Source organism: Balaenoptera musculus, chromosome 10, assembly GCF_009873245.2.
Source record: "Balaenoptera musculus isolate JJ_BM4_2016_0621 chromosome 10, mBalMus1.pri.v3, whole genome shotgun sequence".
Taxonomy (NCBI): Eukaryota; Metazoa; Chordata; class Mammalia; order Artiodactyla; family Balaenopteridae; genus Balaenoptera; species Balaenoptera musculus.
Window position 1 is genome coordinate 20,417,106 of NC_045794.1, and position 22,452 is coordinate 20,439,557.

The window sequence follows — 22,452 nt, forward strand, 5'->3', positions numbered from 1 at the left end:
GCTGTAATTGTTCAAGAGGAAGTTGGACGGCTGAGAAGCTGAGACTCCTCCTCCGGCCTGGACTCACAGCTCCCCCTGCTTCCCTCTTCTCAGTTATCACACAGCAGTGCCTGAACCCTCCCCAAAAGACTGGGAGTGCCTTGAGGGCAAGGACAGTGTTTTATTCATCTTTGTTTTGCCCCCTGAACACAGTGAGGCTCACAAAGTTTAATGCAAAAATAAATCTCTGACACCAAAATTGTATAAAACTGATATTGAAGACCTAGTCCGTGTTTCAGTGATTTAAAAGAATGAGAATTCCAGTCTAAAGAAAATTTCATGACACATTTCAAAAATAAGGTTAAACATTCCAAAATTAATGGGTTTATAGCCTCCTGGTATCATTTCTATTTGTAAACTCATACTTAAGATCTAGGATGGAGATTTAAATATTTTAATATACTGCTATATATTAGATTTAGTCAAAGAATTTTATGACCTACATACAATCAAAATTTCACCACCAGAGTGTTGAAAATTACCACTGTTCAGCAGTTTTTAGAAACATTAAATGCCCTAGGAATGAGGGACACATATTGAAAAAATAAATTTTTCACTACTGTACATGAATGACAGTCTCAGTTTAATTATAACGAACTACTTTTAAAGAAATAGACAAATCCCTTAAGTTCTCTGGGTTTCAGGTTCTCTTTGGAATGAGAAGAACATTGTTGTCACACTTACATCAACTGCTACTGTAAATTGAAGAGCTTGGTAAACACTGTTCAGTTGTATTTTTCTATTATTTACTTATTATTTATAGTTATACTTCTTTATACTTAGATACAAGGATTAATCATTTATATATAAGTATACCAGACACTAACTGATCAGCATAGTTTGTCCCTTAAAGCCTATTTAAAAAAAAAAAAAAAAAAGCTAAATAAAGTTCACTTTAATGGAAGCCACCAGTTAATAAAATAACTTGTCTAAGAATCATATTTTATTAATTTATCAAACTTATTTATTAGAATGTTTATAAAAAGCCAGAAAAACTTTCCAAAAAGCAACACAAAACCCTCAAAATAAATATAATTAAGCATAAAAAAGTGAATTTGTCCAATACCTGGGGAATCCAGAATCAAGGAGTAACTAATTATCACCCCCCAAAATATGTTTTTGGTAATATATTGAAAGAGCTTTTTAAATTACTACTGAGGTATTAGAATTAATCTTGAATTTTCTCCTTTCACTTGACTTATCATAAAACCTTACCACTATTTAAACAGTTTATTGTATTTGATATTAAAATCCCAAGTTCATAAAGGATCAGATTTCCATTTATCCATTAAGATCACTGAAGAACACATCTACACTTTTCTGTTTGACTTCTCTCATTTTATTATTTTCTTGAAAGAAAGAAAAGAAACAAAAGTACTCTCCTATAACACTGTAACTCAACAGCTTTATCAGAACAGTGCAATGTTTAACTTCCATCCACAGATTTCACGGTTTATAAAAAGAACTATATTCCTTCCCACCTACTTAAAGGAAGACCTCTCCACCCAGACGACCAGGATGCAGGCCAATATCTCAGGCTCAATAAATTCTAAATGGAGCTCACTACTGTCCCTGTTCAACCTGCACCGTGTCCTGTCCGATGTTCCCTGTTCCTGTTCATGGCAGCGGCATCCTCTTAGTTACCTGAAACTAGAAGTCCTGGAGCATTATTTGTCCAGCCTCTTGCTTTTCTTCCACATCTAGTTGCCAAGCCTTGACAATTCTTATGCTGAACTCTTTTTCCATCTGTTCCTTCCACTGCATTCCCACTTATACTAGCTCAGGACTTCATCATCCCTTCCTTGAACCGTCACCCAACTCCTCCATTCCATCTTACTTACAAACGCCTTTGCTTTCAATAGCTCTATCTCTATTCCATCTTACTTATAAATGCAAAATGAAACTTTCCTGAATTATCTCACAAAAGTTCCAGTCATCCCCTGCTCAAAAATCTTAAACATCTTTTAAATGCCTGACAAATAACATCCAACTTACTCAAGGACTTATGTTATCTGGTTCCAATCTACCTTTCCGACTCTATTCTTCTTTTTCCCCTACTAATAGTATGAGTGGATGCCCCTTGTGGTCTAAACAAGCAGAACCTCTTTCTATCTGAAATGCCGTTTCTCTGCACAAAGGATGTCTAAGTTCCATGCATTCTTCAATGTACAAGTCAAATGCCAACTCCTCCTAACTTTCCTTGACCACTCCTCTCCACCTCCACTGCTGCCCTATTGGAAATATGCACAACTAATGCTTTAATCTCTCTTACTGCACATGTCATTTTCTACCCTACATATTTGTTTTATACATATTTTACCTCCTACACTAGAAAACATGCTAACATCTATTAAGTGTTTTACTATGACAAGGCACTAGCTAAGCACGCTACATAGATATTTCTATGTGTAGAGTCTCCTTTACTCTTTGCAACAACCCTTTCACAGTTAAGGAAAATGAGCTAAAGAGGTTAAAAAACTTACCCAAGACCATATGCTTCTTAAATGGCATGGATAATGTTATCTCCAACTATGAAGTGCTTAAGACAATACTTAACACATAATTTCAACAAAGATATATTAAATGAAAAAAGTTCTATAAAATTTTACATTGGGAAATACTAAAGGGATATCCAGTTATTTATTCACTTTGGGGTATATTTACTTATTATGTGACTATCTAACATGAGATATGTCTGTGCTAGGTGCTGGAGAATTCATTAAAAAAATTCATAGCAACTAATACTTATTGGATACCTACCAAAGGCAGAATTCTAAGAGCTTGGCCAGTATTAACTCTTTTTTTTTTTTTTTAAAGTATTTTTTATTTTTTATTTTTTTTTTTAAGGAATGGTTCTTAAGTAACCACTTCTTTTTTTTTTTTTGAAATTCACGTTCTTTTATTTATTTATTTATTTATTTATGACTGTGTTGAGTCTTCGTTTCTGTGCGAGGGCTTTCTCTATTTGCGGCAAGCGGGGGCCACTCTTCATCGCGGTGCGCGGGCCTCTCACCATCGCGGCCTCTCTTGTTGCGGAGCACAGGCTCCAGACGCGCAGGCTCAGTAATTGTGTTTCACGGGCCCAGTTGCTCCGTGGCATGTGGGATCTTCCCAGACCAGGGCTCGAACCCGTGTCCCCTGCATTGGCAGGCAGATTCTCAACCACTGCGCCACCAGGGAAGCCCCAGTATTAACTCTTTTAATTCTGAAAGCTACGCAATTTCTATTTTCAGAAGAGAATAATTTGAGTACAAAGATACAGCTGACTAACTAATTTGCCCAAGTTCCCACAGCTAGCAAGGATCCAGAGGAAGAATCTGGACTGAAGTGGTCTGGCCCTAGAGCCTGCATGCTGAAGCACGGTGCCATACTGCTTTCTCAACACTGGGATTCTGTCTACCCTCAAGGGTCTCAGTACAGTCTGGATTATCCAGTATGTAGTATGGAACCATGTACCTAAATTCAGAAATATTTTGAAATTCTTAAAATATCCTTTGGTAAATCTGTCTAATGTGATCTGGGAGAACACTTGATTATTCATAATCATTACAGCTAATATAGTCATCAAAAGCCTTATAGGTTGGGGCTTCCCTGGTGGCACAGCGGTTGAGAATCTGCCTGCCAATGCAGGGGACACGGGTTCGGGCCCTGGTCTGGGAAGATCCCACATGCCGTGGAGCAACTAGGCCCGTGAGCCACAACTACTGGGCCTGCACGTCTGGAGCCTGTGCTCCACAACAAGAGAGGTCACGATAGTGAGAGGCCCGTGCACCGCAATGAAGAGTGGCCCCCGCTCGCCGCAACTAGAGAAAGCCCTCGCACAGAAACGAAGACCCAACACAGCCAAAAATTAATTAATTAATTAAAAAAAAAAAAAGCCTTATAGGTTGAGAGATCTTAAGTACAAAAACAAAACATGTGAACAGAAGAACTATCTTTAACTTCAGACATTGGAAGAAAATTGCCATTCCCCTCAGTATCCATCCTACGCAGCACCTCTCAACAGCAACAACTCCTAAGACAACAGGAGAAGTAGCTAGTGCTGCCATTTATGCATGGATAAACTGTACACTCACACACTGAAAAAGATTCCCATATGGGAAAAGAAAGAACATAAATAAAAGAAATATGCCAGCAGAGGAACAGAAATTGCCCTTAAATGACAGCTTCTCCTGACACAGAATGAAAGATAAGTATAATTCCGCAGAGGAGAGAATGGGGAAATCAGGACAGCTTTCATTTGGCAATGATAACACATTAAGAACAATTTTACTCACAGATTTTTCAGTCTTTGAAATGCTGACACTCAGTATTACCAGAAATTACATTCTCCCCACTACTATTACTATTATATATATCAATACATACCAGAGTGAAGATGTAAGTAATCCTTGATCAGTGTGGAATGTTAGATCTTTCAAAAAATCTCCACACTTTTTCATTGAACTTCCATTCCAGTATGTCCAACTCTCCTACAAAGAGTGTATTTATGAACCAAGTGTATCCAAGAAGTAGACATTCCAAAGTTCTTCATTCTAGAAAATTTATACTTCAGGATAATTTTTCATTCTTATGATTCCATTTTATAATACTACTAGACTGCATCTTTAAAGGACCAGATACAGCAAAGGAAACCACATAAACGTGGATTACTGACATATTATGTATACACACCTAAAAATTTACAGTAAGAGTACTGTGAATAAAAGGTTGCTCTAAATTATCTCATTGATATGTTACTTATGTCGATATTTGTCCTTTAATGGGAAATCAATTTTGGATGTTTTGTTATTTAATGTGTTATGTGCGCAAATGTATACACATACAAATACATTTTATAAATAAATATATTTCCCCATCAACACCATAGCAGTGTAGCAGCTAGAGTGAAAATACAGAGAACCACAGTGAAAATACAGAGTTAAAACAACGTTTAAGACAACTCAAATTCAGTTACAATGATACTTCTTTCCTCAGTTTAGTAACTAATGAGAGAGACATTTTAGATAGATTTCTCAATTTTCCTTTAAAAAGCATCAGTCTTTTCTAATCTTCAAAACTAAAACTGTGTGCTCAAGATAATGTTTCTTTTTCTTTTACCCAAATCAAAAGAGAAATACAACATGTAGAATTTTTCTGGAAAGTGAAAACACCAGGTGAGTTAACTTAGCTCCACAGCAATTTTTTTTTTTTCAGTGAAAGTCCTTACCGCATTTCCAAATCACTCACCATAGAAACTAAAACTTGTTTTGGGCCTCCCCATTCTTTGTCACTTTAATTCAGTTGTTTAAATGCACCATAAGTTTTCCTCTCAGATGAGACGCTAATCATAGAGGCAGTCTTCTTAACCAAAACTGAAAAGCAAATGAGTCCATGTGTATTTCACCATCATTTCGGCTTGCAAAAGTAGAGGAACACCTTTGTTTTACGGAAGCAAAATGATCATCCGCAGAGTCTCAGCCTCTTTTCACAGGCATCTGCCCACAGATCATTTTACTCTGTAACAGTGGTAAGCTTAGGGGATCAATACCCAAATTATCTATTTAGCTACCAGGTGATAACAATTTGGCCACAATGAGCCTAAATTGGCTATAAACTGGTTTTCTAAACAGTTTTCATATTTTAAACTCCACACATAAAATGCATTTTATAATCAAACTTTTGCATTTTCTTTATTAGTTCTGTCTCCAAACAATACATGAAGTCTTCAACATGCTTTTGCTAAATTTTTAAAAAAGAATTCATTTTCTATGTAAGAAAAGTGTACTGAATCAGATATATATTACGTCACAAAGGCAAAGATTAATTAGATTTGCATTGTCCATTACATTTCAAGTTTGTATATGCTGCTGACTTGAGCTGCAAGAAATGTACAAAGTTTATACTATTAATAAACATCATCTTGCCTGTATGGAATCTTTTGTCTCAAAAGCCTTACAAAGGAATAAATTTGGCTATTTATCATGTCTCCTACCATAATACTCATTTCGCCAAACTACCCATATTTAGTTCTTCTAATCTTTTCTCATAAGTCAATCCCTTCAACTTATTAATCTTTCTTGTCTCTTGTCTCTGTTTCTGTCTGGTTTAGTAGGAAGGTAGTGCATCTTACGAAAGACTTCCCCCTTCTCTTAATCTCTATTCAAAGGATTATAAACTTCTTGAGGGCAAGGACCATGTTTTCTTGAATTAAAAATGAGTTACAGAAATAAGATGCCTTACTGGAGATAATCTTAAATCCCCTTGCCTTTTGCTAGCTGACTATGTTTTAAATCTTATTAATTAGGAAAGCTGCATTTTTTGTGCTTGCTTCTTCTCGGAAAGAATGTACCACAGCTGAGCACCTTCAGACTTTTAGACAATAGAGGAGGGGTGTGTGTGTGTGTGTGTGTGCGCACGTGTGTGTGTGCTCGCACACACCCATTTGTGCTGGAATTACTTACTACCACTGAATGCCCTGTGATGCAATTATTCTCTTAAAGAAACTGAATTACATTTTCCCAGTGGGAATTAACATTATGCATGATTGATAACAAGCCGTATTCTGTTTTTCTTCAAAAAAAAATCCTTTAAACAAAGATTTCTGAAATCAGTTTCCAGTGAACATTCTGGACCTTTTCCCCTAAATAGATAGCATTCTACCCATCAAATGATTATAGCCATAAATAACTTGTATTCTTCTCAACCCACTGCTCTGTGTAAGACTGAACCCAAAAAGTTTAAATCTGGAGGTGGAAAAAAGTTAGCAAATGATAAAATAATATAAGGCCCTTTACTAAAGTTAATTTTAAAACCTATGGGGAAAAATGCTTTTGTGTTCAGAGGGATGAGAAACCCTGAGAGATAGAAAGATTTAAAGCAGATTCAGGAATTGGAATTTAAGGAGAATTCACAAGATTCTGACAGATGGAGAAGGGAATAAGAGCATTTAGGTACTGGGAAAATGGCCTGTACAGAAAAACTGAGGTGGGTTCAAGTAAAATAGTAGAAGGAAGTAAACTTCTGTTACTCAACAGAACACTAATAATATATCACAGCAGAATGAAGACTGCAAAATGTGAATACCAAATCCCAACAAATAATAATGAGAACATAGGCCAGAAATTAAAATAACATGGTTGGGGTGGGGGGGCTTCTTGGCTTCAAACTGTATGAATAATTCCAAGATTTTTCTAGCCCTCATAATCAAAACTCCTCCACTTGGAGGCTATTTAAAAAATAACTTTACCAGTAGTTCAGATTAGGATATGAGTAGCACAGAACTGTCCAAACAATTGTTAGCAAGACATTTTAGTGCTGCAGGGGAAAGAGAGCAGACTGGACCAAAAGACTTCTTAGTGTCTCTGCCATTGGCTTTCTATGTGGCAACCGGTCTGCACTTGGTTTTTTCATGTGTAAAATGTGTATAACAAATACCCTTCCCATTTGTTGTGATGACTAGTAACATGTATCTAAAAGCACCTACAAAAAATCTGACATATAATAGGTATCAATAATTGGTAACTATTACTAGTATATACTTTTCCACTCTAAGGCCTCTTTATATAATGATTAAATATTTTTATCACCTCTCCCCTCAATCCTGAAATGCTTGTCTTCCCTTCTCCACCTGTCAAAAATGTGTGAGTCTTTCAAGTAGCTATTACTATAACATTTTTATACACAATCCACTACATTTTACACATATGTATGACATGATTCCTGATAATATTTTTTCCTAGTGGGTTTTTAATTTTTGTAATTATTTTGAGATGAAACATAAATCCTATCCCTTTCAATAAATAATGTGAAACTCAAAAATCTCAGAACATAAAGGAGACTCAGAAGTGACCTGGTCCAACCATTACCAGGTGTATGTGTTTCTTTAACATCCTACCATATAATTAATTCAACGTCTGTGGAATATGTCCAGGAAGGCCACTATTTCTAATGATAGCCCGTTCCAATCTGAAACAGTTATAATAAAACGCTCTTCTTTTGACTGAGCCCATGCCCCTCTCCCTGTAATGGCTAAACAAGAAAGAAATCTACACACACTTATGTCCAAAGATCTTTTGCATTTGGGAGCCACCTTGACCCCTGGAGCGCCTCTTCTCTTCCTGTCTCTTCCTGAAGTCCCCACATCATTCTGGCTGCTCTCTCCTTTAATGCTTTTAAGATATGATTTTAAATTAGTGAAAAATAAGACTCCTGGAATGTTACACAGTAGTTTCAGTTCCATATCAGTATTACTGCTCTTGAACAAACGCTCAACTTCTGTTAATGCAGCCATACTTTGGGGGGCAGCCCAAACAAAGTTAACAATACAAAATTGTTAACCCATACTGAGTCCCCTAAAACGATTAAACCCTTTGCCTTGCAATACAAGGAAATCACTTCTTTATTATCTCCTGGGTATGGGGAATTTATATTCATCCCACTGACCTATTCCACTCTGCTGAGATGAATTTGAACCCTGACACTGTCAACCAACTGGTTAATTTATACCAGTCCTGAAGGCTCTTCAAATCTGATCCTCCTACCAGCAAGGTGTTCATTGAGAAAGAGAGTTATATACCATGATCAGGGACAGAGCGCTCTGGAAAGACACTCAAAGTTTTCACTGTTACATGGATCCACGTAATCAGCATTCTTTGACTCTAATGCCACCATTTTCAATGTTATAAACAGATACCTTGCTGATATCTAAGTACATTACATTTAATGTATTCCCTCATCAAATATGTCTGGTTTTTTTTAATTAACAAAAGAAACATCGTGTAGGATATCTTGGCATTAAAAAAAACAAAAAACTAGGTATAATTGCCTATACGCCACCTAGAAAAGAACATTAAACAAACTTCTGTGCCACAGGTATTTATAAAATCAGAAGTTTATCAAAAAAGCTGACCAAAGCTTATCTCTGACCATCCTAACTCCCTACACCCTACTTAAGATAAGTCAATGAATTATTCCTTGAAAACATTGTAGATTTTCAAATAATCTATAATTAGAACCAAAGGAAGATTTATGCCTTGCTTCATTTATCTGAAAACAAAATTTAAATTTTAAAAACGCTTGGAAAATCTTTCTTTACAATATTTTATATATGTCATAATATTTTATATCTTTATATATTTGTAATAAATGTTGCTTATCATATTTTAACTTTCTGGCCCCCACCCACATTCTCTAAATATCATCAATGTTTCTTTACAAAAATCAAAAGGTAAAATACTCTAGGGAGACTTTATACATGAGAAGTCTCCACAACCCAGAATATTTTATGAATATTCATTGAAAGGGACACAAAGCAGGTATATGAGGAGACCGCATCTTCAAGAAAAAGCCAAAATGTTTCCCTACTGCTTCTTTGAATATTTTACACAGCCCATTTCTTCATTTAAAAATATACAATCCTCCTTAATACTCCATTTAAGACAGGAAGTTACTCCAGAGCAACAAAAATTATCTCTGTAATTACCAATGTTCTACTTTCAGAGCTATTTCTCCCAAGGAAAACGGCGAATATTTAGTTCAGGATCCCATTCAAATAGGCTGTCATCATCATACATTCTAATGTCTGCTAACGTCTGTCTAAAGAAGCAGCTGCCAGGAGATGTACAAATACCTCTGACCTTTGGGTTCATAGCAGCCAATGTCTTCTTTTTCACCAAAGAGGAAACTTTCAATAAATAAGTCTATTTCCCTGGAGCAAAACTAAGATATTTAGTTTTTAAGTTTGTCAAACTGTCAAAGATGTGGACTTTAAGAAGAGGAGAAAAATGCAGATAATTGAATGATTCCCCATGGATCTACTCAAGCATGACTTAAAATGTTTGCTTTTCCTTAAGGTTAAAAAATTCCTCAGCCCCTTATACTACAGGCCTGTCCTATTATTTATTTGTTACAATGTATTGCCAAGTTCCCAGATGTAATGCATGGGAATTGTGATCTGATGTGTTACAAAAGGACCTGATCAATGTGTTACAAAAGGACCTACAGTATCACTAAATTTGCAATTAGATCCGACTAGAAAATTCTGCATTTAATTTTGAAGATGTTCAATATTAAATCTTTTATTTTTCCATAAATACTTAAAATCCTCCTGTAACCCCAACCCCATTCTTACCCAGATCCCCTCTACTAACCAAATCCAGAAGGTGTTCTGAAGTATATAGGTGGTATTAGACAATTTCCATTAATTGGCATTATCATAAACCTACACAGAATTCAAAAGGTAAAGTAGCACAAATTAATTTTAATCCATTACAGATTTCAAGGATTCTATAGTTTTAAAATATTCTAATAGAAAGTTAAAGCCAGGGTGAGATGAGATCCCAGCAAACTATATTTATTGTGTTAATGTACCATTTGTCTTCTGGGCAAGTAACTAAAGGTCATTTGTTCTTTATGGCAAGTGTAGAAAATAGTTTACATCGAAGGTCTAACTTAAAGGAACAATGTGAAACCCCTCAGGCCTAAAATGACCTTTTTATGCCAACACAGATGTCCAAACCTCTTAAAGAGGGGAGCAGTGAAGTCTGCACTCGCATTTCCAGTTACTTCAACTCCCTTTTCCTAAATGCCTCTGATGGAGAAATTAGAATCCTTTCCTGCTTGTAGATCTCAGTGTAGTTGATCAAGCATCAGGGCCAGGTATCAAACTTGAATGTCGGTCTGAAGAGGGGTAAGTTCCCAAGCCTACCTTTGCCAAGTGAAAGGGAGACTGTGGGAGAGGGAGGCACATGGTAAAATCTGTTTGGGGGTGGGGAGCTGCTTCCATTCCCCGGGGTCTGAGCGGGCTTCTGGGAAACTGGACAGTCATCCCACATAGTACCTGGCAGACACCCAAGGAGGCCTAGCCAGAGCAGGCCTCCTTCAGAAGCACAAGGGTATGAGGGAAGAGGAATAAAGAGAAAAGAAGATAAGGCTTGCAATTAAGATCATAGGCTGTTTCACTTGACCAAAAACCTTTGCTTCCAAATAGCTGGGAGCTTTTAGTAATTCTTGCCTCCCGACCTTCCAATAAAACTCAGAATTGTCAAGTGGTGAAAAAGAAACAACTATCCAATAAACATTTACCCATTTTCATGGTCAAGCTGGCCGCATTTCTCGTCACCCCAAAGAAGGATCCGAAAAAAAGACTGATGGAGACAGAGGGGTATATGTTTTCACTTTCTCCTCCAGATCAGCTGGGGCTGATTTTTCCATCAGGCTTTGCTAACCACACATCGAGGTTTCTGTCTATGAAAAACAACCCACAAATGCACCTAAAACATGTTCTAACTTTTAACGTGATGTATAAAGACACCTAGATTCGAGCTCACTCTGTACTGCCCACAGAGACAGAAGGCAAAATTGATGTCGAAGCCCTAAGAGCAAATGTCTCTTGGGTTCACAAGTCCTCCTGCCCTTCATGGCAGACTTCGCACATTCAGCGTGCTGCTTTGTCACATTTGGGTGGCCAAACAATGGCACAGAACAGACACTGCAATGAACAGAAGAGAAACCATTTGTTCTATAGAGCGGTTTTCTTCAGGTTACATATTCTATCACTATGCAGGGCAAGAAAAGCACCTAGGGCACCTAGAACAGATTCAGATTTTAGTTTGAACTTGTATGGAGTTCTTAATTAAAGAAAAGAATTGTCTCCTGGAATTTTGCCCTGTGGTTTCCCAAGCTTGTTCGTGAGATGGGCATTGGACATTTAAGGGAGAAAAAAGGAAAGAGATTGCTTTTATAGTACTTTTGATATCATTTTCTTTCTATTTACTATAAAGTAAACTAGCCTGTTGTCCTTTTTGACGAAGCATTTTCTTTAAATATGACCATAAGTACTATGCAAGCACATTTTGAAACAGGTATGAAGCCAGTATATCCAAGGGTGGCTGAAACCCGAACAGTTATTTTTTTCCACTTACACAGGAAAATTCAGGGGAAAATTGGTTACATGGGCAACTCACAGTTTCTTTTGGAACGCTTTCATGGAAATTCAGGCTGCATTTGATACACACATCATATTTTTTTAATGGTGTTGTGTGGGTGGATTGGAGGCACATGAAGAGCTCCAAAATCCATATAAATATCTAAACTGGGCATGGAGAAACTCTCTCATTTCCGTTCTATTGTCCATTGCTCACTTGTGAACTTACTTGTAGCATGATACTCTAATATTCCTTTCTGCCTATTTTAACTTAAACATTAGCACCAGGCTTCTAAAACACATGGCTAAAAATGACATCACTCTCTCAAAAAAGATTTTTAAAATAACAAAAACCAAAAGAAGCTGCCACATTCAAAATAAGGGTAACACAAGCTCACCCTTATTCTTTTCATCCCAAAGCCAACCAAGATAGACAAAAAAACTGACAAACAAAAACCGAACATCTCTTTTCTTTTTCTCTTCATGCCAGGGTTGCTGCCTGGGTGGTAGCCATTCATGCTGGCTTGTGTGCACTTGGAGTGAAGGGACTAGTTAATGGGGAAATTACAGATGACTCTGTGTGGTGGGTTCTCTGATTTACATTTGTGGTAAAACCCATGGCAACTGATCTGTAACTCTGACTTGAATCGGGCCCTTACATGGAAATTTTTCCAGCCTGTGGCAGCACCTAAAAGGCTTTCTGGGAAGTGTTCAAGAGTCTCCTCTTCCTAGGTAGCTCTTGCCAGAGTATTTTAACCTCCTTTATTATACCAATCATGAGTGTCCTGAACGTCCCTCCCACACTCATCACCAAAGTCATGCCCACTAGAGTCACATGCTGGTGTCTGGTTAAAAAAATTTTTTTCAGGCAATGAAAAATGATAAATTTGGGGTTCTGAAAGTTAGAAATAATATTTGAATCTAAGTTTTAAAAGAGAAGATGCACAAAAGTCCTTTGAAGTACAGTAATACGAGCATACTAAACTGACCATATAGGAGAACAAGGGGATAAAGGACAGATGAAGGAACAAAGAAATGGATGTAGGAAAACATCCTTCTGAAACACTGGGATCACATTTCAAACCCAGGGCTGTCCAGTGCATTAACACTCACTCTAAAACTACGTAAGTAAGTAATGAATCTCCATCTACCTTCTTTGCATGTTTCCCTCATGGCATAAGAGAACGCTTTGCCTTTCACATTATAGAGATTTGCTGTTTCACGCTCCTAGTAAAAAAATTTTTAGGGTAAATTATGAGCCAACAAGTTACTACATGTTGAAATGCATTTGCCAAATTAGGAACCCAACATCTTCACTCCATTTAATTGTTTTGCGGCAATGAAGTATAAACAGCTTTGGTTAAAGCAAGAACTACAAGCACATACACATACTCACCAAATTCTTGGTCATAATGAAATTCTTAAGCTCAAACTAATCAAAAGAGGAAGGAAGAACTACCATCTGTCTCCCCTTCATATTAGCCTGTTAGATTCAAACATTTCAGACTGGTTAAAAAAGGTTTCACAATTCAAAGTCCAAATGTAGCACCAATGAAAACTCAACCACTGAAATAGCTGTTGGTTTTGGTAACCAACTAAAAGTCAGGTAATAAAGGACACAAATGCCTTCTGATTGATTGTTCGGTATCATTCCCCCTGATTTAAAAGTCCCTGAAAAGTCTCACTCTTTTTGGTGTGAAGCAAAGATTGTAACATTTTTCCCCATAGGAAATATCTTGCCTAAATCAAAATACATTGCATACTGTGGTACATCTATCTCAGGACGTTTAGTAAAACTAGGCAACTGCAAAAAAGTGAAGGACAGATTCTAGCCCACAAGGTACAAGACCAGTAATAATCCTGATATTATAAAAAGTAATCATTTCATAGACTTTGGTAAAGTTGCTTTGAAAAGTCAATGATTCAATCCCCTCAAGTATTAATAGAAACAGAGATTCGGGGTTATAATAAACACTTAAGGCCATCTTGTCATTGGCAAGTGATGCTAAACAATGTTACCATAACTGAATGGCTTCTTGGAATCTACAAGTGATACTTATGTATTTTGTTCTTGATACTTCTGATGAAAATTGCCCTTTTACGAAAGAATGGACTGTAAAATGGTTTAGATTTATTGCTATACACAAGGTCTCAGATGTTAAGTTTAAGATATGAAGTTTTATGTGGGTATTAAAAATTTTTTAAGAAAGAATACACTGAAATAAGAAAATTCAAATATATATGAACACTATTCAAGCCTCTTGATGACTTCTTTCCCTCTTTCCACTTCATTAAGTAAAATATTTTAATTGTCTTGGGCACAACTGACAATATAACATGGTCTTTCCTGGTGTTCAATCCCTATTCCTACTTTACCAGGTGGTTTGCCAAAAGGGCATGGTTTCCCGAAGGAATCCCATCTTTGTTAATACTTGCTTGGACTTGTGAGCCTTGCCTATCCTATAGTTCCCAATAAATTATATCCTTCTTCACGCTATGGGGTTTTTGTCTGTGGGTTGGGGTGGCTCTCTTCTTATTTTCTTCTAATGAGTAAGCTTGAAATCTCTGGCTAAAAGTCAGTGTCAGAGGTACTCAAACTTGTCAAAATCATCAAAAACAAGGAAAGTCTAAGAAACAGTTTACAGTCAAGAGAGCCTAAAGAGTGTAATGTGGTATCCTGGATAGAGTCAGAACAGTCAAGAGATGCCTAAAGAGATGTAATGTGGTATCCTGGATAGAGTCCTGGAACAGAGAAAAAAAGAGATACTACAGGAAAATTAAGGAAGTAGGAATAAAGTATGGACTTTAGTTAATAATAATGCATCAATACGGGTTCATTAGTTGTAATGTAATTAATGTGTCATGCTAATGTAAGATGTTAATAATAGAGGAAACCAGAGCAGGGGTGGTATATGGGAACTCTTTGTACTGTAACTTTTCTGTTAATCTAAAACTCTTCTAAAATAAAAAGTGTGTTTTTAAAAAGTCAGTGTCAGTAATGATGCAACTGCGTCCTCTTTAAATGCAGAAGTACTTGTCTCAATTGATAACTTCATTTGTAGAATGTATCGGGTGGTGTGAAAGAACTGAAAAAATTGACACATGCTCTTTAGAAATAATGATATCTATTGAGATTCCCTTCCTACAGTGAAAGTAACTTCAAGGTTTTCATGCTTTAAAAAGAGGAAAAATGTTTGGGTAAATCATACTGATGTATAGAACGTATACATGGAATGACTGGGTAGGAAAGTCACTCCATTCCCTTCTCTTCCCCCTCCAGCAGATAGCACTACTCAGGGTGATAAAAAATATGGACATAGCTCCTCTTGCACTTATGAAGTATATAAAGGCAAGATAATTGTAGGACCTGATGGGTTTACTGCTCCCTTGTAGATCAGTTGCCAAGCAAGAAACTGGAATATGTTCTCTAATCCAGACCATCCAATAAAAATGACAGCAGATAATAATACCTTTGAAAGTTTCAAAGTGCTTCACATTTATTATTTCATTTTATCCTCACAACAACTGTGTGAAACAGATAGCACAGATTATTATTAGCAGAGTTTATGGATAAAACAAAGACACAGAAAGGTTATAAAACTTACCTGAAGTCACACCATAAGTAAGTGACCAAATTCAAATGAGGATCCAACTCTCCCAACTTCAACCTCTCACTTTAACTCATACTTGGGGATAATGTGCTTTCAAGAAATGAACTTTCTTATCTTAATGTTGTGTTTTATAGTGTAATGCATAGCATTCTAAGAATAACAGGGGTCTATGGTGAGGCAGTTCCAATGTACCACAATTTCATATAAAACGTAAATGCTAAATAAAATTAAAAAGCCATGGTAGCATAAAAGAAAATTGATCAGTTTTTCCATCAGTATCAGTGTAATGAAAACAAATACCAAACAATAAAACAGTATTGCTTACAGAATTAAGTACAGAATTTATTATTTACAGAATTCAACGAGTCTATCTCCAAAGATACATGACTGGAGGCCTATTAATTTTGGATCTGATTATTGCATATTATATCATCTTTGCCTTAAAAAGTAATTTTATTCTGATACCATGATAGCAATGGCAACTTCAAATACTCACTGCTAATCTACCATCGATGGCCACTTTTGTTATAAAATTGCTATAGTCCATCTTGTTTTCAATGAACCATTGTCAAATAATGATATCTATTTATAATCTGACATTTACTCAAGAAACAGTGAAATTTAGTTCTTGTTCAATTCGGCTACAACTAAAAAAGTATCAGAGTGATTTAGTCATTCAGTGACTATCTACTGGGTGTCTGCTGTGGGCACTGCACTAGAATATGGACCCAATACGAATAAAGCAGAACCCAGCGTAGTGGGAACTTAGTCTAATCAAGGGAAGCCAGTATAACAAGACCTGAAGGGATTATCCGAAACCCTCTTGTTCTCTTTTTCTTCTTCCTCCACTTACAACTATAAATGAGTCCAAAAGGTAGTTAAAATACTAGAAAAATTATTCGGAAAAGATAATTCACAAAACCACCCTCGGGAAGTTAATTCCAGAGAATTTAACCTGGTTTTAATAATGAATCTGGATGCTGGTTTCTCTTCAGTTTGAGTGAATATTTGAGACCAGTGGTTACTTCGAGGTCAACTTCCAGGACAACAGCATCAAAAAGATACAAGTCATTTCTAGTTTAGGTTCAAGAATCTGATTAAAGAAAATGTTTAAAGTTGTGAAGTATATCTCATGATACACTAACATCCAAAACTGTACCACTTATGAATAACTACTTATTAATGATAATAATTAGTGTAACCAGAGAAGGTGTAGATTTGACAATAAAAATCAAAAGAACCATAGGGTTGGGGGGTGGGTGCGTGGTAGAGCAAAGAACGCAAACCTACATCTAGAGCAAAGTTGTGAGAGAGTCCTTTCCTGGCAAAGCCAAAGGTGGGATTTGACTCTGGATAAGTTCTAAGGGTTATATATCACTCTAGGTTTTTAAACTACATTTGAGAATTAAACATGAAGTGAATCCCATAATTTATTCTATGACAATAAATTCAGTAAAATAGGCCACAAAGATCTAACCTATTCAAGGGAAAACAAACTTGAAACAGTCTAATCTCATAACCAAACAGTGTTGAAGTTGAAGAACAGTAGTGTCCATACTCCTTGATCCAAAAAGTGTGTGTTTTAGGGGGGAGTGGCGGAGGTAGAATTCCAGCATCTTAATAACTGCAACTTCTACTCATTTTCATACAACTCCTACACAAGCAAAAATACCTATAAAGAGAGTGATGCCTAAAACAGAGAGAGGTTAAGTTTACCCAAACTTTTGAAAAAAGCCAAATTGGGCTACAAATCCTTGGAGACATGGCTTGCCTCTGTCTTTTTGGCTTTGACTATATGGAAAAGAACAAAAATTAGAAAAAGTATCATTCATTTTTAACACTTCTCCCAGATCCTTCCTTATCAACCAAAAATTATCCAGCTTCACCCTTATGTTTGAGGAAGTGAGGATTCCAGGAATTTTGACTGTCTGGCTCAGTGTACCAAGCTTCACAATTTCCAGGTAACTTATGTAATGTTACTGGGAGTAGCAGAAGAGAAACAAAACAACTGTGCAAAAAGCCTTGAGGGATTTTTGTATTTGGCTGGTTAAAATGTTCAGAATTATTTAAGAGTTGGAAAAGGAACAATAAACCACACCCTCAAAGAGCTCCAGTCTGAATTCCACCATTAGTTTATTGTTTTCCAATCCAAAATTTTAGTGTATTAATGAGAATAAAAGAAAAGAGCCCCCCCAAATGTGGTGATATAATCTAGCTTGCCTGAAATATCAAACTTCTAAAAACATAATTTGGTTAAAGAACATAGACTGAATTTATTACTTTACACCTTACTCTTTATGGATATACAAGTTCTACTGGCTTCTTCCCAAGGTAAAAAAAGCTCATCTCTCCACTATTTGTGGTTTTGAGAAGCGCCACTAAGCATGGAATTTGTTATGACACAGAGCTGTCCTGGACTTCATACGAGAGGAAGCTGTTAGAAAATGATCTCACCTATAACACAGTCCTTTAGCAGAGACCGAAGACAGTGCTATGAAGCCACTGCAGGCTTTATCTATAAACATATAGAATCACAGGAGTTATAGAACACGGTATCATCAGAGCTAAAGCCAGGGTATAGTTTCTCATACAGTTTTATAGTTGAATCAATTATAAAAGAGAACTAACAAGACGTATTTAGATCACTACTGTTTACCAAATGGCTATGATATCTCTCTCTAAAATATTATTTGTTGAAGATATGTTTCTCAGCTGCCACGGGGAAAAAAAAGTAGAAGTCTTCATTTGAGTCTGTTTCCTTTTTAAAAACAAAGTTCCTCTGTTTTACCTTATTAACTCCCAACAGAATCATCCTAAAATTCCAGATAAAGTGGGCAAGGAGGTTCAGGATTGGTTTGAAAGCTTGGAAGAATTTCAACAAGCGCCTTCCAGCAGTATACACTGTGGAGAGCCTTTGTCCTAACGTTTGGCGGATTTATTTATTGGGTCTTCGTCAAATGCCAGGCATCATTCTCAGTGTTTTAGATGGATGATTTCAGTTAAGACTCGCGACAGACTAATCAGGAAACTAATATTATTATCCATTTTACTGGTGCAGAAACAGAGATAAAGTAACTTTCCGAAGATCCAGCAAGTTGGTGAGAGAGCTGGGATGCCTACTCAGAAAATCTGACTCCCAAATTCACACTTTTAGCCCTCTCGCTGCACTGCCCCTATCATATTAGTCTATGCTCTTTCCACCTCTTCCTTCCTCAAAGGATCATGAGCATGGCCACCAGTGAAGAGCCAACTATGATCTTGATTCTCTGTGCTTCAGTAAAAGATTAATTCCAAAAACCTACAAAAATAATTTCTCGGGCTTCCCTGGTGGCGCAGTGGTTGAGAGTCTGCCTGCCAATGCAGGGGACACGGGTTCGAGCCCTGGTCTGGGAAGATCCCACATGCCACGCAGCAACTAGGCCCGTGAGCCACAACTACTGAGCCTGCGCGTCTGGAGCCTGTGCTCCGCAACAAGAGAGGCCGCGATAGTGAGAGGCCCGCGCACCGCGATGAACAGTGGCCCCCGCTCCGCCGCAACTAGAGAAAGCCCTCGCACAGAAACGAAGACCCAACACGCCAAAACTAACTAAATAAATAAATAAACATTAAAAAATAATAATAATAATAATTTCTCAGAATCCCCCCAAGCTTCATTCATTCAACATTTTGACCAATATTTACTGACTGCCTCTTATTTATGAACAAAATTGACTAATACATAATTCCGACCCAAAGAGTTTATAATCCCTACTTAAAAAGGGCTGTACAAATAATTGAAATAAATGAAATGAATTGCAAAGAATCAGATCACTACACTCTTCTGCCTAATCTTTACCAAGAGCTTAAAATCAACACACATTGAACATGCTGGTTCACAAATCCCTACATGAACCAGCCTCTCCCACCTCTCCAAGGGCATCTCTTACTATTACCTACCCCTTTCTCAGGGTGCTGCAGATACTGTGACCTTCCTCTTATTCTGGTAACTCACCAAGACTTCTCCTGTCTCAGGACCTTTCTGCCTTTCCCCTCTTCTCCTAGATCTTCCCCATGGCTGGTTCCTTCTTTGCATTCAAGTCACAGTCTAATGCACATTCTCTCAAAGAGGCTCACCCTGAACTACTCAATCTAATCTGGCCTATACTCTCCTCCCCACCCCCGCCCCCAAGTATAGTTCTATCATAATTATCTAACTGTATTCACAGCATGCATTACCATTAGAATTTAAGTATTTTTAAATTTTATTTTCTTGCTTAGAGTCTGTTTCCCCATCCTCAACAAGAAGGCAAGCTTCATGAGACCAGGAGCCTTGTTCTTGCACCTCCTGGACAGGAAAAGTTTCACAAAGTCAATAGCATAAGATATGGACTTCAAAAGAGATGTGGCAGCTCAGCAAAGATGGGTGCTATGGACACTGCAGGGAAAGGTTATTTGCTCAATAACATGAGCAAATATACCAGGAGAGAAATCTAGAGCACGTTCACGAAAGATGGAATAGTCTAGTTTGGAAGGTACACATCCAAACACAGGAAAAGGAGATTGAGTTAACATCATGGAGGGTCTTCAGTGTCAGAAGGAAGAATTCTGTGGGTAGTGGGGAGCTACAGAAAGTTTCTTAGCAAGGAAGGCAAAGCATAGCATAGCCTTAGGAAGATGAAAGGCTGATTTAATAGGCCAGGCAAAGGACACTAATAACATTCTAAGTCACTCTGATAAAACACTAAAGACCTCTGCTTTTTTTTTTTTTAAATAGAAAACTCTCATGAGAGAACAGGAAGAGAGGAACTATGAACTTAGTGCTGTTAACTATTGGAACAGAAAGTACAATGTTATAAAGTATAAAGTTGAACATAATGATGAAATTTGTTTCTCTAATATCTGTTCAAAAGCCTTTTGCGAAATAAACACAGATTTTATTATATCAAACCACCCAAAATGACTCATCTCTTTGGAAATGCATTTCTGGCATCTTCTTTCCTCGGGCCTCAAATTCTTTCAGAAAATCAAGCAGATTAGTAGCCTGATGACAGGACAGAAGTCAGAACTCGAAATCCTAAATCCACTTCTGCCACTGACTTGCTGTCTGACATGGAGCTTTATGTCATTTTTGTATTTGTAAAATATCTTTATGTGGCAAGCGTTTTATAAATTAACTAATCCATTACTGGGAAGTAATATAAATTTTCAAAATAATTGTATTAATGCATTGAAATCAATACAGACTTTTAATGGAATCCTTTACAAAGTATTCTTGAATTACACTTATTTATTTCTCAATCAGGAGGGAAAATAAAAATATTCACATTAACGCATATATGTGAGAGTGTGTAGGTCTTACAAATAGTGGCTCTGTCTTAAAAATTCCCAGATAACAAAATTGAAAAATAGTTTCTTTTCAAAAGACATGATGATGTAAACACAAGGAAGTTTAAAATAACACTTGTATAAACTGTTTGAATTGAAGAGAAAAAAACACACCCCAAAAGAGTTTTGTCAGAATAAAAAGAAAACAAATCCCAAATCCTGACAGCAACATAAAAGCCAAATTCTCCCCCTTCCTTTCATAATGGCTTTTCTATTGAGCTTCATTTTGACCTTTCATTACTTTCCCAACATTGAAGAATATTGCCTTTCAAAACTCTCCATTTCTCTGCCAGTTGTACTATTATTCCTTCTCCCATTGTTGAGAGTTCTTAGCTACTGTGGTTCCAATATGAAATGTACAACTTTTGGTTCCTGCCAAACAAATATAAACCAGCACTTCTGCACACTTTCCACTTTAAATTCATACCCTGCAAGAAGAAAGATAATCATAAAGCCATAAACATGCCAAGAAACAGAAAACAGGAAAGTTTGTTATCTATTTGCTAGAAAAGAAACAATGCATCTTATAATCAATCTATACCCAACGCACCCTCCCCGCTCCGCTGCAACAGGATGTGCCCTCTGTGGAAGAACGCAAACAGCCTTAATTCATTAGTCAGAGCTGGGAGGGTGGACCAACTGCATGATCTGATTGATAAAGTTTCATTACAAATTAGCCCATCTCTTTGATGAAAACAAGCAAGGCAGAGACTGTACCATAATTTTATCCTCATAGATTAGTGAACCAGACAAACACTAAACAGAGCTTGCCACATGAGGGGCAAACTAATTTAATTAATTCATACACAGCACCTCATTAAGATCAGTTTTAGCACTAAGGCTGTGATCTTGTTGAGTCTGCATTATTTTCCACAAAGATGCCCACTTAGTTATGAGGGGCCAGGATAGGGGCAAGATATGCCTTTGTGTACTTGGGAAGACCCAGTGCAGGGAAAAATAACATGAACAAGCTGTAGATTCCCACAACCCAAATCAGCATAGACAAGACTTTTTAACATGTGTTCATTTTAATAGATTATATTTTGCTTTTGCTTTTGTTCCATGTTCCTTACTTTCAAGTAGTAGTGAAAAACAAATACCTTTCCTCACTGGCACAGTATAATTTATAGTCGATATAATAGACAGAAGAAAAAAAAAAGAAAGAAAACAGATTGTTTGTAAAAAATAAAGATTATTACAAATGCTTCTAGGCCATCTCGGGAAAAGACACAGATGCAATGCTTTCCAATGTCTTCACATCCTGAAAAGAATGCTGTACCTTCTACAGGCTCCCGAGACCTAATACTTAGAAACAGCCTTCTTGGTTGCAGTTACACACCTCTAAATATTCTGATTTATTTATTTACTATTTCTTTCTTTTTCTATAACCTCTTAAAAAGCACAGGTCTTCAGGGGGGAGGGGGGGGGATAGTTAGGGAGTTTGGGATTGATGTGTACACACTGCTACATTTAAAATGGATAACCAACAAGTTCCTGTATAGCAGAGGAACTCTGCTCAATATTATATAACAA